This window comes from Capsicum annuum, chromosome 3, assembly GCF_002878395.1.
Source record: "Capsicum annuum cultivar UCD-10X-F1 chromosome 3, UCD10Xv1.1, whole genome shotgun sequence".
NCBI lineage: Eukaryota > Viridiplantae > Streptophyta > Magnoliopsida > Solanales > Solanaceae > Capsicum > Capsicum annuum.
The window spans coordinates 217,043,005-217,049,919 of record NC_061113.1 but is presented as its reverse complement, the minus strand read 5'-3'; positions in this window follow the sequence as shown (position 1 = coordinate 217,049,919).

Below are 6,915 nucleotides of genomic sequence, written 5' to 3'. Positions count from 1 at the left end.
ATAAATGCCGCTAGTGCATTAGTCAACCCAAATAACATCACCAAGAACTCAAAGTGCCCATACCGAGTTCGGGAAACCGTCTTAGGGATATCCTCCTCTCTAATCTTAAGCTGATGATACTCAAACTGAAGATCTATCTTAGAAAAGAACTTGGCACCTTGCAATTGATCAAATAAGTCATCTATCATTGGAGCAGGATACTTGTTCTTAACTGTTACCTTATTCAACTATCGATAGTCAATGTTCATTCGAAAGGAACCATTCTTCTTATGCACAAACAACACTGGTGCACCCCACGACTATATACTAGGATGAATAAACCCCTTATCTAGAAGATCCTTAAGTTGCTCCTTGAGTTCTCTTAACTCAGTTGGAGCCATTCTATAAGGAGGAATAGATATTGGACGAGTGTCTAGAACCAAATCAATACTAAACTCAATTTCCCTATCCGAAGAAACACTAGGAAAATCATCCGAAAAGACCTTAGGGAACTCATTTACCACCAAAACTAAATGAAAAGAAGGAACTTTAGAGTTATAATTTTTAATCCAAACCAAGTGATAATGTTACCCATTGGGGATTAATCTTTGAGCTAAAGATAAGAAATAAACCTTTCCCTAGGAGCTAGGGAACCACCCTCCCACTCAATAACCAGTTCACTAGAGAACCTAAAGACAACCTTATGGGTCTGACAATCTAAGGAAGCATAACAAGAGTGTAATCAATCCATCCCCAGAATAACATCAAAATCCACCGTATCCAGCTCAAACAAATCAACCAAAGTTTGCCTGCTACCAATAGATACTACGCACCCCCTATAGACTCTTTTAGAAATAACTAAGTGACCTACCAGGGCAGAAAGAGAAAAAAAAATTCAAAATAACCTTAGGATAAAAACAAAAATACACAACCATAAATGGGATCACATAAAAAAGTATGGACCCTAGATCAAACAAGCTATATACGTCATGAGAAAAGAGATGTGACATACCAGTCATGACATCAGGACATGCCTCAGACTCTTATCGAGATGCTAGAGCATATAACCTATTCCGACCAGCACCGGCACCAAAAGCAAGAGCAAATGATAAAGCAGCACCACTAGGCGTAAGATCATAAGATGAAGCAATCGAAGCTTTAACCGCTCCCGATGCACCCTTTCCAATGGGACTATTTTGGAGAATATAGTTGGTTGACCATATTTAAAATATTTGTCCCTCTTTTCATCACAAAATCCCTGATGAAGACGATGATAGAATCGAAAAGGATAATATGAAAAATTCAACTGTGCCCCGCTCGCCTAAGATTGGGCACCCTGTACCCGAAAATTATCACCACATTGTTGATGCCTATCACTCGAAGGCTTCGAGTAAGAGGAACTAGCAGAAGAGAAAGAATCAAAAATCCCCCACTTCTTCTTTGGCCACTTACCGCCATCCCGACTACCTTGCTGTTCCCACTACCTTATTCAGACGACATGAACTTCTTACTCTGTCTTTCCCCAAACTCTATTTATTTTCTCTTTTCTTCCTCTACCTGTTATGTATGAACCACTAACCTTAAAATATTCATATTCTTAATCAGTAAATTAGTCTTGCTTTCGAGGATCAAATCCTGAGATAGACTAGGAGTAAACTTACTCATCCTTGCCCTCATATCAGACATTAATTTTGAAGCATATCTTGACAGCTAATGAAATTTGAAGGCATATTTCTTGACTGAAATTTTCCCATGTCTCATATTGATGAATTCCTCCATCTTTGCTTCACTCAACTCTTGAGGAAAGAAGCAATCCAGAAAAGTATTTAAGAATGTTTCCCATAAGGCCAACTTCTCAACATTACTTCTATCTCTATCCCACTCCTCGTACATCTAGTACACAACATCCTTGAGCTGGTAGGATACAAAATTTACCCCTTCCACCTTCGTGGCCTACATCACCCTGAATATATTCTCTATTTTAATAAAAAAAACCCTATGGATACTCCTCTACTTTCACACCAGTAAAAGTAGGAGGATTCATCTTCATAAAATAGACAACCCTTGTGTGCTCAGTAGATAAAACACCAGATGCATCCCGCTTATCCTGAGTAGCAACTAACTGAGCAATAGTATGAATCGGTTGACAAAATTCTACATTCGTTATCTCACCTTGAAGAGGACTAGTAGCAACCGGTGGAACTCTATATATATCAGGGACTGGAACCCTAGACCAAGTATAGATCCCCTGTGTCCCTTCCATATTTCCCCAGATGGGATAAAAAAGTTTTCTTGTGTTCTAGATCGTCGAGGCATGATATGAAAAGTGAACAAACTAGGATTAGAAAGGACCTTAGATCTTATGGCTTGAAATAGAATACCAAGAAAGTGAAACATTCCTAAATACCTTACATCCTCTCCTTTATGAGTGTGGCACGCTGCATACCCCTAAAAGAGACTCTACTCGATACGGCTTTGTGGACTCCCAATTGACCATGAACCTAAAGCTATGATACAAACTTGACATAACCCGACCGGGTGGCTTATCATAATGGGCATTCAAAGTCCAACCAGGACCGGGGAATACCCCCAATGCCCAACCCAACTGTCTAGCACATACCCTAATTTAGATAAATTCTAAACATATAACAAGATAGCATATAACTATCCAAATGTTGATCTGGGATAGGTCTATAATCGTGACCGACCTAAACGAGTCCAACCATCCCCAAACCAACCGATAGCCATAACCAAACCATAAACCAAAACCAAAACAAGAACCAAACCAAGTTATATTACATAACATAAAAGGATGGAATAGTGAGAAATTTAGTCCAACGATGTCAGCCCCAATACCAATGCAAATACTAAGGCTGACACCACTACCGATCCCGCCCATACCAATCCATAGAAGTTCCATAAAAGCCTCTATCCAAACAAATGCCAAGATCCAATTGGGACATACCCCCAACCATAGCCAAAACTAATATCCATAAATAAACCAAAGTATGAAATAATAGTCATGAAATAGAGCCTTGCGAAAAGATGGAAGCTCACCACTTCAATCCAATAGCCAATCTTAAAGTTTGATTGCTAAGTAGGAGGAGTAGAATGGTTAGTTCATGTATTACGTAGGGATATAGCCGCTCAAAGATAGGTTAGTGGACAAACACTAGTATGAACTTAGGATAAAGATAAAATAATTCTATTTAATAAAACCAACTAAACCATCTATATGAATATAAACCATACATATATTTAAATATATATAACCATGTCGGGAAAGACAATCGGGTTTAGCATGCATTTGAAATCATTAACCTGGGTATGTGTAGCTTAACCGTCCTTAACCATCCACAGGCTATATGGGTCCAGTGTAACCCCATAAATGGGCCTTGATACGTGTAGCCATAAAAACCGGACATACCATAAGAGTAAAAGATTCCCAAGTACCCTCACCCTCCATGATACATATATAAAGTGTACTTAGAGGATGCCCGTGTACCTCATAGTATCATAATGGTCCCACGACCAACCCCTCACATCGGTAAATATAAGTTTCCAGTGTTCATTTATTGAACTCTCACCTTCATGGTTAGCTGTCATACCCCACCATTATTATCAAATTAAAACCATTTCCAACCAACCAATCCATTATTCTATTTATCCACTACTAAAAAACTGCGTTTAGCGACAAAATTTACTAATAGACCAATTTTCGTCACTATATAGCCACGGATTAGCGACGGAACATTCAATTTGGTCGCATACATAGCAATTCAATTTTTGGGTATGCTATTAGCAACGAATCAGTGACAGAATTATACCTCAATCAATAAATAATAGCAGGAAAAAATTACACCTAAATTTAGTGACAGATTAGCAACGAAATATTGATCGCTAGATTAATTATTTCTTAGCAACGGATATAGCAACAAATATTCATCGGTACGCATCATTTAAAAAAAATTATTTAGTGACCAACAGTTTCGTTGCAAAATATTAATTTAATTTTTTAATTAATATTAAAGTATAGAAAGGGATGCTTCTAGGGGTTTTCTTTATTTCTAGCCCCCCACTCTTTCTACCTCTTCTCTCTCAAGAACCATTCACTATTTATTTAATTTTTGTCCTATTTAAATGAATTTTTGCATGAATTGAAGGCATTTCTACATGTATTGAAGGTCAAGCTTATACTGGTTTGCCGATTTGAAGCATTTGAAGGTATTTGCTTTTACTGTACACTCGTTATCAGAATTGAAATTTGTGTTTTCTTTAATTTTTGAGTCGATTTTAAATTACTGTTCACTTTCTATTTGAATTGAAGCTTGAATTATTGTTAACTTATCAATTTTTTTGAGAAACCGTTATGTTTTGGATGTTTTTCCGTGATTTTACTTATCAATTTCCATGATGTTTTTACTATTATAGTTGAAATACTTGTAGGTTATTCTATCAGAGGATTTTGTTTATTCTATATTTTGGCTATCGTTGTACATTTCGTAACAGGAAAATAAGAAATTAGAGTTGTAATCCCTCCGATCACTCTAGTCTTGGCGATTTCATGACTTTCATCAAGTCATTCTGCTATTATTCTAGTTGTTCATATAGTGACTGCTTGATGTTCGACTGTGTAACTGGGACTGTAGCTAATTAATGTCCTAAATTCAGAGAAAGGGAACAACATAACTGATACTCTGTACTTGATGGAGTCCTATGGTACTGGAGCTTCTAAAAGCTAACCATGTCTGCTGCCATTCTTGTAACCCCTCGTTGTGTTTATTTACTTTATATGGATCTTTATTTACTTTGATATACTCTTGTTGAATAGGTATTTTGTACGAATTATTTAGAATACACTAAAATTAATAAAAACTAATGGTATCCACACTGAACACTGATACATATCCATATTGAAGGCGTACTAATTGAAGATCCCATATAACATAGTTAACACATCAAGCAAAAGTTAGCAGGGAAGCTAAGGAACTGAAGAGGAGATTACTTTGCCTAATTTTAGCCTCCATTTGCCAAATAAGATTCTGAGAAAGACCTCTTGAACAGTATAGAGTCAATCTTGGTTGTCCTTATCGTAATCTGTTGCTATTATATGAGAAAAGAAAATTCATAGTCAGTATACTTCATGAAAAGCTGGATTCTGCATCAAGTTGATAAAGTATATATATTCAAATATCGACAAAAATGCCTTTCCAAATATGATACAACTCATAAACTGTACAATCATAATAGTAATATAAACCTAGAAACTCTTGTGTAATTTAAGCTTACGAATATCGAACAATTTGAGAGCATGTAATTTAATTTACCAGGGTTCTAACAATGTGACAGTAATTTCGTTTGTTGAACACATGCTTGTAGAGTATTCGAATGTACTTCTGTTGTGCATGTATTCATAGACCAGCATTTTTTTTCCTCCTGCAATAATACAACCTATAAGCTTCACAAGATTTTGATACTGAAGTTTGGCAATGCAAATAACTTCATTCTTGAACTCGTTAACTCTTTGTGAAGAAGACTTGGAGAGCCTATTTATAGCTATTCCTTGTCCTCCTTCTAGGATTCCCCATAATATCAACATATAGCTGGCTTAGTGGTTGCCACAACTATGAGGTAGAGATATAGTTTGCATGTCACTCTAACCTCCCCAGACCTCACTTTGTGGGTCTACACTGGGTATGTTGTTGTTGTAGCTTTAGTGATTCAAAAGTGTCATCTGCTTACTATCAATTATAGTAAATATTATTTCCTTGAAGAATGATTCATAAACTTACAATGTTACTTTGTAAACAGATCCAAATCCACCTTCTCCAATCTTGTTTTTGACTGAGAAATTAGGGGTTGCTTTGTTTAGAGTTGATAAGGAAAACAGTAGGAGGTCTAGGTCATCTTTGAAACTCATCTTCCTCTTCTTCTTTTTCAGAATATACAGCCCTATGACCAGGCCAATCACAGTCACTCTAATCAATAGTGAGAGACTCAACATAACTAGTTTTATTTTCTTTGAGCCTGAAAGAAAACAAAACATGGGGGCTAAAATAAACTAAATATACATGGAAGAGTGAAACATATACTCTGTAAAATTTTAAAAAATATCTTAGTAAACACAACTAAATTTGAGAATTACGAAGTTCAAACATTCAGCTAATACTCCATATTTGATCAAATTCATAAATATTACCTAACTCTGAGTTAGCCATCCTTATGTGAATGTCCTGTCCTCCAGGTAATTCTCGAATGTCAATTAAGTCTCCATACGAAAGTAAACATCCACTTCCAGCATTGCGTATATCAAGATTTAAGTAAGACACACACGAGCAATTCCTCAAGCAAGCTTTCTTGCACTCGTGGAGTGTCATACTCATATCAAACCATGAATAATGTGTATCTGGTAGATTTATACCAGAGTACGTGAGAAACCCATCTCCCTTCTGGGCACTGATATGTTTGGTTAGCTTGTCCATATATAATAAGGGTAGCAATGAGAGTTTAAAGAGAATGTCTGTATGTAATAATGGTTTCAGAAATGTGAGTTTTAGGAGATTGGAGTTTTATATAACATGTTCGTTTTATAATAATGGTATGTAGTGGTTTCCTCCACCACTACATACCACTAACCATTACCTTCTGTTTTTTACTTTGGTGTCATTATTTCTGCTTTGACACTATTAATTTTATCTTTTAATTTGTTCCTTGCCTTTAATAATTGCTTTCCTGAGGTTAGTACGTAATTGATTGAATGTTACAAGCTTTGCTTGGAACTAATTACTTTGCTGATGTTTAGTTTACCCACTTAGAAAATGGTTTTATGTGTAGAAATAAAAAAACTATAAAACGTAACCAAAAAAAATGTGAAAATTGTTTACTAAATCAATTCTCCCACTTCGGTTCATCTCTCAAAACTACTTTATATAGCTT